This window comes from Bufo gargarizans, chromosome 3 (genome assembly GCF_014858855.1).
Source record: "Bufo gargarizans isolate SCDJY-AF-19 chromosome 3, ASM1485885v1, whole genome shotgun sequence".
In the NCBI taxonomy this organism is placed as follows: Eukaryota; Metazoa; Chordata; class Amphibia; order Anura; family Bufonidae; genus Bufo; species Bufo gargarizans.
In genome coordinates this window covers 70,785,393-70,796,309 of record NC_058082.1, presented here as the reverse complement: position 1 = coordinate 70,796,309, position 10,917 = coordinate 70,785,393, and positions in this window count along the sequence as shown.

The window sequence follows — 10,917 nt, the reverse complement described above, 5'->3', positions numbered from 1 at the left end:
TTAAAGAGAAAATAGAAACATCCCTGACTCTTGGTAGTGTGAATGGGGTGGTGGAGCAAGCAGGTATGCAAGCTCCCTGTAATACTCGTTTTCTCCTTCCAGCTATGGTGGTGCTAGACTCAAGAATTTTTTGTTGTTGAAGTATTCATTGACTGTGGTGCTGGGGTAAACCTTATTGATTTTCTTTTTCTTCAAAATCTGGGTCTAAGTACTTGCACTTTAGAAAGAGAGATTCCGGTTTTCGCAATTGATTCTTCCCCTCTTTCTCAAAGGAGTCTCACTCATATTGCTCATGGTATTCTGTTAAGGGTGGGTGATTCACATGTTGAGATCATGTCTTGTTTTTTCATGAAGGACTTGCCCGCTCCTATAGTCTTAGGTTTACCGTGGTTGACAAAACATAACCCAATTATAGATTGGCAAGCAAGACAGATCATTGGTCGGAGTGAATTTTGTTCGGAAAATTACAATCTTTCTCAACCTGAAAGAGAGGTCATGCGAAAGTATATTGCCGAGAGTTTGGCAAAAGGTCATATTAGGCCATCTAAGTCTCCGGTGGCAGTGGGTTTATTCTTTGTAAAGAAAAAGGATGGATCACTGAGACCTTGTTTGGATTTCCGGGAATTGAACCGTATTACGGTCCGTGATCCGTATCCCCTTCCTTTGATCTCCGATCTTTTTGATCAGATTGTTGAAGCCAAGGTGTTCTCCAAGTTGGATTTAGGAGGGGCCTACAATCTGATCAGAATCAAGGAAGGGGATGAGTGGAAAACGGCCTTCAACACGCACGAGGGTCATTTCGATACTCTGGTTATGCCTTTTGGGTTAACTAACGCGCCAGCGGTATTTCAGCGATTCTTCAATGACATTTTCCATCATTTTGTGGGGCGGTTTGTGGTAGTTTACTTGGATGACATTCTAATTTACTCTCCTGATCTGAAGACCCATCAGGATTACGTGAGACAGGTTTTAACGATCCTTCGGGAGAATAAATGATATGCCAAATTGGAGAACTGTGTGTTTTCTGTGCAGGAGCTTCCAATTCTGGGATATTTGCTTTCTGACTCTGGTTTTCGTATGGATCCCGAAAAGGTCCGGGCGGTTCTGGAATGAGACCGACCGGAGAATCAGAAAGCTTTGATGCGGTTTTTAGGGTTTACTAATTATTATAGAAAATGTATCTTGAACGATTCTACCATTGTGAAGCCTCTGACCGATATGACTAAGAAGGGCTTCGATGTCTCTGTCTGGTCGGATGAGGCATTGCAGGCCTTTTCGGCAATTAAGGAATGTTTTGCGTCTGCTCCCATTCTGGTGCAGCCCGATGTGTCTCAGCCATTCGTGGTAGAGGTTGATGCATCAGAGGTGGGGGTTGGAGCAGTGCTGTCGCAGGGTTCATCCCCTGGCAAATGGGTTCCGTGTGCTTTTTTTTCCAACAAGCTCTCGGTCGCCGAGAGGAATTATGATGTAGGAGATAGGGAATTGCTGGCCATCAAATTGGCCTTTGAGGAATGGTGTCACTGGTTGGAGGGGGCGTCTCATCCTGTTACAGTTTATACGGATCATAAGAATTTGGTTTACCTGCAATCTGCCAAGCGTCTGAATCCTAGACAGGCCAGATGGTCACTGTTCTTTACCAGGTTCAATTTTGTGGTTACTTTTCGCCCGGGGGTTAAAAACGTCAAGGCTGATGCGTTGTCTCGCAGTTTTCCTGGAGGATGTGATTCAGAGGATCCTGCTCCGATTTTGGCTGATGGAGTGGTGGTCTCCGCTCTGTATCCCGAATTGGAGATGGAGGTGTTGGGAGCCCAGGAGGGGGCTCCTGGTTCTTGTCCCCCAGGGAGGTTGTTTGTTCCTGATGGACTGTGATAGAAGGTATTCAAGGAATATCACGATACTGTCCTTGCTGGACATCCTGGTGGTAAGTCCACCTTTGATCTTGTGTCCCGGAGGTTCTGGTGGCCCGGGTTACGTAAGAGCGTTGAGGATTACGTAGCAGCTTGTGAAACCTGTGCACGGTCAAAGGTTGCTCATACTCGACCTGCTGGTTCACTTCTTCCTTTGTCTATTCCGTCTCGTCCTTGGACACACTTGTCTATAGACTTTATTACGGATCTGCCGAGTTCCTCCGGGAAAACTGTGATTTTGGTGGTTGTTGACCGTTTTAGTAAAATGGCTCACTGTGTATCGTTAGTCAGTCTGCCCAATGCCAAGACTCTTGCTCTGATTTTTTTTTTTATATTATCGTGAAATTGCATGGCATTCCCTCGGATGTTGTTTTTATGATAGGGGCACGCAGTTTGTCTCCAGGTTTTGGAGGGCGTTCTGCTCTCGGCTTGGCATTCAACTTTCGTTCTCTTCGGCTTTTCATCCGCAGTCGAATGGGCAGACAGAGCATACTAATCAAAACCTGGAGACCTACTTGAGGTGCTTTGTGGCTGAGAATCAGGAGGACTGGTCCTCATTCTTGTCCCTAGCAGAGTTTGCTTTGAATAACTGTAGGCAGGAGTCCACAGGTAAGTCGTCATTTTTTGTCCATACGGTTTTCATCCTCAGTTTGGTACCTTTTCTGGGACTAGTTCCTCTGGGATGCCAAGGAGGAGAGATTTTCTTCTGCCTTGTCTTCTATCTGGCGGAGGATCCAGGTGAATTTGGAGAAGATGGGTGAGAGGTATAAGCGAATGGCTGACAAGAGACGTATGACTGGTCCGGACCTGTGTGTGGGTGATATGGTGTGGTTATCTACTAAAAATATTAAACTGAGAGTACCATCTTGGAAACTGGGTCCAAGATTTATTGGACCTTACAAAATATCTGCGGTGGTCAATCCAGTAGCGTCAATCCAGTAGCATGATGTGTTCCACAAGTCTTTACTAAAGAAATATGTAAAACCGGTGAAACCATCACCATTGCCTCCTCCCCCTGTTCTGGTTGATGGAAATTTAGAGTTCGAGATCTCCAGGGTTCTCGACTCAAGAATTCTTCGGGGTTCCCTTCAGTATCTGGTACACTGGAGGGGATACGGCCCTGAGGAGAGGATGTGGGTTCCGGCTGTGGATGTTAGTGCCAGCTGACTGGTGATTCCTTTTACAGATCCCACCCGGTTAAGTTGGGACGGGGTGTCCAGAGTTCACCCGTAGAAGGGGGGGTACTGTCATGCCCTGCTCAGGCTATGTGCGGAGGTCTGCCAGGTTAGCAGCACTTGTGTAGCCTTTTTGTTTTTGTTGAGCTATATCCGCCTCCCTTCAGGTGCACTGGGTGGGGTCGTTGGTTTGAGTTTAAATTACGCCCACTCCCAGTGTCCTGTGCGGGTTATAGCTTCTGTCTGGATCAGAGGAAGGAAGGAAGGATTTGCTGTTCCTGCTCAGTAAAGATAAGTTGGTTTTGTTTTCTTGTGGTTGTCTGTCTAGGCTGTTAGAGAGACGCCTGCCCCCTCCAGGTCCTGAGGGAGCAGGCTGCCTCTTTCCCCCTTTCACCATCTTAGGGATTCTAGGGCATCTTCAGCCTAGGCACGAGGACACGTTTTTTCCCGCCTTCAGGATCTGAACGTGGGCATAGAAGTCTAGGGAGAGCTGGTAGGGATTTGTCAGGAGGTGAGCTCTATCCCCAGCTTCTTGCCTAGACACTTGTTTGTTTATATCCTGTGTATCTTGTATCCTTTCTGCCGTGACAGTATTGGCTCCTATGAGCTCAGAGAGCTGTGGGGACTGGATATTGTGAATGTGCTAGCGGCGATCTAGCAGCCCATGTCCTCAGCTCTATACACAAAATCCAGGTGACAGGTTCCGTTTAAAAGTTATCCCCTATCCACACGATGGTGATAACTATTAGATTTGTATGGTTCCCACTAATCATGAGAATGGGGCCCCCACCGATCTAATAGTTTAACCCTATGCTGTGAAAAGGTGATAACGTTTAACAACCGGAATCCCCCCGAGTTCGGAAAATTGTTTTTTACAGTATAAATTAGTTTCTAAAGTTATTATGCAAAGTCTCGCGAGACTTCGTGAAGTAATAACTTTGGCTCATTGGAGCCAATACATTCAAATACTGTACGGAGCTCCTGGATGTTTCATCCAAAGTCGATTCGCTCATCCCAATTCACTGCTCTTACCTCATATTGGGACCTGGCCAAGGTACAGTTGCTTGTTGGTGCCTCCTCTGGTACCCAACCCTGCACCTCATTCCCTATGAGCCTTCTCCTATCTCTTGCAGTGTGGGGAGGCTTAAGTACCATTATTTTTAATGCAATTATACTAGAAAACTTGGTTCAATTGAATTCATGAATATTCCCAAATGTACAGGTGAAAAATTAGAATATCATGCAAAGTTCATGTATTTAGTAATGCAACTTAAAAGGTGAAACTAACATATGAGATGAGACTCATTACATGCAAAGCAAGATATTTCAAGCCTTCATTTGTTATAATTTAGATGATTATGGCTTACAGCTTATGAAACTCCAAAGTCTCAATTTTTAGGTACCTTTTGCTCAGGGGGTATGGGTTAATTAGCTGACTAGAGTGTGATACTTTGAGTCTAGAATATTGAACCTTTTTTTACAAAATTCTAATTTTAAGCTGCATTAATCAAATTTCTTTTAATTTGCATTGCTGAAATAAATGAACTTTTGCACAATATTCTCATTTTTCGAGTTTCACCTGTATCTTTTGGGGTTTGTTAGTGTAATAACGAAAATGTTACTTAGTTATAAAAATACTTTTTCAGGATAAAACGACATCTCTGATCTATATTCATTGTCTTATATAAACATAAAGGTCATTACATGACTAACTACCTACCCAATGGTACATACACATCTTTTTAATTGGTAGTTCCCAGGAAGAACACAGTAAAATGGATTTAAAACCTTAAGGCAACAACTAAATTCTTATAAAAGTGATGACTAAATGTCCAGTCATAAAAGCTTAATAAATTAGTGTAACATTCTTTAATGGTTGCCTCAAGACTTGGTGAAGAGATCAACTATATTTTTTGATTGTAGACCTTTTATGGCTTTGAAACTCTGACTTATTAAAGCATATTTTCTCTGGTAGAGCTCATACGTTTCACTGTTTTTATTGTTTATTTTTTTACATATCATTAGTGTTGAGCGAATCAAAGTATCCGAAGTGGATTTCGATCTGAAGTTTAGGAAAAATTGATTCGCAACCAATCCGAATTTCCTTGCGCTTTGTGGTAATGAAATAAATAGTTTTTTTCCTAAAATGTTGCTACATGTATTACAATGTGAAAGTAAGAAGCCTGGGAAAGCAAGATCAACCATAATGCAGTGCAGACAGCCAATTAGCAGCTAGCCAGCTCCTGTGATGTTACAGCCCTTTAAAAGCATCATCCCGCATTGTCTTCACCATTTCACTGTGAGCTGAGCATAAGGAGAGATGTGATAAGCACTAGGGACAGTGTTGCTAAAAGCTTTTAATTGTGGAATATTGGGTAGGGAGACTACAAGGACAGTGTAGGGAGATCGTAGGGAGAGTTTTAACGCACTGTAGGGAGAGCATAGGGACACTGCAGGGACAGTGTAGGGAGATCACATGGAGAGTTTCTACACACTGTAGAGAGAGCAAAGGGAGACTGCAGGGACTGTAATCTGAAGCTGAAGGGACCCATAGGAGACAGCACAGTTTGCATCAATCCCTGTCTAGGGCACAGATCTATCAAATTAAACTGTGTCCTCCTTGTTTAATAGATAAGCAATTCTATTAGGCCTTGATTCTCAAATTGGGGTGAATAAGCTGGAGTGAGTATTGGATAGACAGTGGGGGGCACTCTATATCTGACCACTAATGGACAGCAAATAGAACTAATGGACAGTAAATAAAACTAGGAAATATGTAGATAAGAAATTGATAAAATGTACAGATATGTCCTCAGAAAAATAGCAGCATAAACACTTTAAAATATGGTCTTTACATATGATGGCATATGTCATTCACTCTCATATGTCCCTCTGTATCAATCCTCAATGGGGCTATATTGTAACCTCAACCCAAGTTCAGAGGTCCCCATATTGATATGGGGTGTGATCCTCACACACAAAAAAAACACACACAAAAAAAAACTGAAGTCCACCTGTGGTAAATAAGCTGTCTAGTTATACTGTTATTGGGGTGTCCACCTTGTTTAATAGATAAGCATTTCTATTATGCCTTGATTATCAAATTGGGGTGAATAACCTGTCTAATTTTACTGTTATTAGGTTGTCCACCGTGTTAAATACACTGTCTAAAAAAAAAGTTGCCACCAAAAAAATATATATATTTTCAATGGGGTTAAGGTCTGGACTCAAATTATGTCTCATGCTCCCTGAACCACTCTTTCACAATTTGAGCCCGAATGAATCCTGGCATTGTCATCTTGGAATATGCCCGTGCCATCAGGGAAGAACAAATCCATTGGTGGAATAACCTGGTCATTCAGTATGTTCAGATAGTCGCTGACCTCATTCTTGGAGCACATACTGTTGCTGAACCTAGACCGGACCAACTGCAGCAACCCCAGATCATAGCACTGCCCCCACAGGCTTGTACAGTAGGCACGAGGCATGATGGATGCATCACTTCACCTGCCTCTCTTCTTACCCTGATGCGCCCATCACTCTGGAACAGGGTAAATCTGGACACTTCAGACCACATGACCTTCTTCCATTGCTCCAGACTCCAATCTTTATGCTCCCTAGCAAATTAAAGCCTTTTTTTTTATAGTTTGCCTTACTGATTAATGGTTTTCTTATGGATACCCAGCTGTTCAGTCCCAATCCCTTGAGTTCCCTTTGTATTGTGCGTGTGGAAATGCTCTTACTTTCACTATTAAACATAGCCCTGAGGTCTACTGTTATTTTTCTTCAATTTGATTTCACCAAACATTTAAGTGATGGCCAATCACGATCATTCAGGATTTTTTTCCCACCACATTTCTTCCTCGAATACGGTGGGTCCCCACTATCCTTCCAGTTTTTAATAATGCGTTGGACAGTTCTTAACCCAATTTTAGTAGTTTCTGCAATCTCCTTACATGTTTTCTCTGCTTGACGCATGCCAATGATTTGACCCTTCTCAAACAGACTAACATATTTTGGACGACCACAAGATGTGTCTTTCAACATGGTTGTTTAAGAAATGAGAAGCAACTCATTGAACCAGTTGGGGTTAAATAACTTGTTGCCAGCTGAAAGATAATCGCCCATGCAGTAATTTTCCAATAGGAGGCTCATACCTATTTGCTTAGTTAAATCCAGGTGGCGACTTTTTTTTGGACAGCCAGTGTAGATAAGCAATTCTATTTGGCCTTGATTCTCAAATTGGGGTGATTAAGCTGTCTAACCTGAGTAGAAGCAGGTTTGGGGCTCTTGATGGAGGTGGGCTTGGACCCCTGCACCTGATAATCTCTCCCACTGCAAGTATCAAACGTATCAAGCATATAAAACAAACTTGGTCTCTGGTTTCCAAGTGGTATAAAATCCAGTGTCTGGTGGTGTGCATGGCAGGGCATTATAAGAAGAGACCCCTTGAACTCTGGATGTGTTTTGCAACAAAACAACAGCATTTTGCAAAAATCATGACAAAACCACAACTTGAATTGGTGACATCACAGGACCAAGGAAATGCACTGCAGAGGGGATAGAATACGAAGGTCACATGATACCAAACAGAGCTTAGAGTGTTTGGCCCATCTCACACTTTGGTGGCATATGGCTAGGATATGCCACCATTGTTCAATAGTTACAGGCACCTCTGGGACCTGTATCTATCTCTATAACAGGACCCCCAAGGCGAAGGAGAGTGAACCACACATGTGCAGCGTGTTCTCCATTCACATTTATGGGTGTTCTCTGCTATTTTTGGAACTCCCATAGAAGTGAATAGATGGTGGCCGTGCTTATGCGGTGGGCCCTTATTCACTTTGGGGGCCCCATTCTAGAAATAGATGCGGATTCCAGAGGTTTGACCTGCATCTATTGGAAATTGGTGGCATATTGCTAGGATATGCCACCAATTTCTAAAGTGCAAGAACAAACAGAACAAACAAGCCACAGTGCTGCTGTAGAACAAACAGAAGTCTCTGGGACAGACATGTTTAGAAACAAGCACCATATGCATGGGGAGACTACGTACAATGGGGGTCATTTACAATCAGAAATACACCTATATTAGGCATATTTCTGTTGCAGATTGTTGCATAGGCTTAGAAAGTGGTCTAAATGTAAGCCAGCAAGGAAGCTGGCTTACATTTAGACTGGCGCTGGATACGATGAAGTTATGCAGAAGTCGACCACAGACTCCACTGCAGAAAACTCAGTGGTTGTTCACTTTGAATGGTGCGGACCTGCTTGCGGCTTAGCTCCACTGAATGGAGGTAAACTAAGAGTGGACACCCGTCACTGCTTCAAGTAATATCCATCCAGAAAGTGCGCCAAGAAGGGACATCTTGCTTCCTGGTTAGCTCGCGGTTTTAAACTGCCAGCCCACAAACTGCAGACACCACGAGCCCACTGCCGGATTTTTCATATGGTGTCTGTGCCAAAATTCTGCCGGCAGATTCCACTGTGTCAACGGGCCCTAAGCTTGTTTGTTGCCCATCCTCTTGCACCTTACAGAATCATGCAAAGCATTACATTAGCATAACCACTCCCTTTATTTGCACAAAATTACACAAATACAACGCCAATTGGATAGTTCTGCCTAGGTGGCTATCTCCGCCCACACTGCCTCAGACCATAGAGCACTTTTTGGGGGGAGTCTACAATCCTGATGTAGAGTCCAACCCCTTGTGATGCAAGTCTATGGTGCTCTGTTTTTAGTGATCCATTTTATTCTCTCTTTCATGGTGCAAAGTCAAGTCTATAACAATTAGTAGTTTTTCATTGGACACCGGGGGGTACATATTTGGTTCAAGAGACAGTACAAAAAATATTCAAGGAAGCTTTTAATGCCATGCCATCAGTGGTTGTCCTGGGAGAAACAATTAGTCCCATGTAGCAGTGAACACCTCCTTATTATCAGAATATTCTTACATACAAATGTGACCTGCAGATCTGTCAGTGCAAAGCCTCCCCTGATGGTTATAGTATTACCATTTCTCCGTAATGTAATATATTAGAACTTGTGTTACATTGGAGGATTGGTTTTTATTCAGATGGCTGACATTTGTGAAACATCCCATGACCTTTCTGGGAGATTTAAATTGTATGCACTTATGTGTGCTGAATGCAAATGGATTCACAAGGGCTGAACTCCTGCATTATCATTATTACAGTGTGACCTTGATGGTTAATTAATGTCATCACAATAACATCTACATGTAGTTTTCAGTCACATTAAAAACAAGTCATTTAGCTTTTTATTGAGAGCAGTGACAACTACTCTCCGTGTACATTGTGTAGCTATAACAGTGAAAAATAGTCTTAAATTGGTCTCTTAAAGGATTTTCCAGGCTCCTGATATTGATGACCTGTCCTCGGGATAGTTTATTAATATCTGATCGTTGAGGGTCTAATACCCCACACCCCCAGCAATCAGCTGTTCCCTGTAGCTTTCAGTGCTGGAAATAGCATCTCAGAGGAACAGGAAGCACAGCTCCGTTCAGAGTGCAGTGGCCGTTCTGGGTTACTGCAGCTACCATTCACTTTAGGAGGAGATGAGCTGCAGTAACCCAGCAGGGCCACTACACTTTAAACACAGCTGTGCTTCCTGGTCCATTCAAATGACATCCTCAGGGTAGGCTATCAATATAAAATGATTGGAAAACCTCTTTAAAGGGATTGTCTGATTTATAGGTTTTCCTATTCACTCACTAGTTAATCCTCCACTTCCAGCACCACTGTCTGAGTCTTTAGCTCCAGTCTCTGTTTTAAAACGATAACATACAGTAATTGTATTCCCCAAATAACATCTGCAACCAATCACTGGCCTCAGCAATCTCATGATGTATAATGCTCAGGCCAATTATTGGCTACAGCAGTGATGTGGGGTATACAGCAGGTCATCTCTGCAGTCATGTAAATAAAAGGACGAACAGAGGAGCAGTGCATTGCCTATAAGATTCCTTACACTTCTATAAGACCCCCACAAAGGCCTCTCACCCAACTAAGCCAGCTCATCCTGCTCTGTACTGATGAGGGGCAATCACTCCAAAACAGTCGTCTGCAGATAAAGTACTAGCTTAGGCTACTTTCACACTAGCATTTTGTTTTCCGTTTGTGAGATCCGTTCAAGGCTCTCACAAGCGGTCCAAAACGGATCAGTTTTGCCCTAATACATTCTGAATGGAAAAGGATCCGCTCAGAATACATCACTTTGCCCCCGTTCAGTCAACCATTCCGCTCTGGAGGCGGACACCAAAACGCTGCCTGCAGCGTTTTGCTGTCCGCCTGACGAAGCAGAGCCAAACAGATCCGTACTGACACACAATGTAAGTCAAAAGGGGACAAATCATTTTCTATGACACAATCTGGCACAATAGAAAACAAATCCGTCCCCTATTGACTTTCAGTGGTGTTCAAGACGGATCGGTCATGGCTATAGAAGACATAATACAACTGGATCCGTTCATGACGGTTGCATGCAGTTGCATTATTAAAAACTGAAGCGTTTTTGCAGATCAATGACGGATCAGCAAAAAACGCTAATGTGAAAGTAGCCTTAGCTATAATCCCAAGTTATGTCTTAACCCCTTAAGGACTCATTTTTTGCAAATCTGACCAGTGTCAATTTAAGTGATGATAACTTTAAAACGCTTTGACTTATCCAGGCCATTCTGAGATTGTTTTTTTCATCACATATTGTACTTCATGACACTGGTAAAATAAAGTTAAAAAAAATTATATTTATTTATAAAAAAAATACCAAATTTACCGAAAATTTGTAAAAAAATTGCAAATTTCAAAGTTTCAAT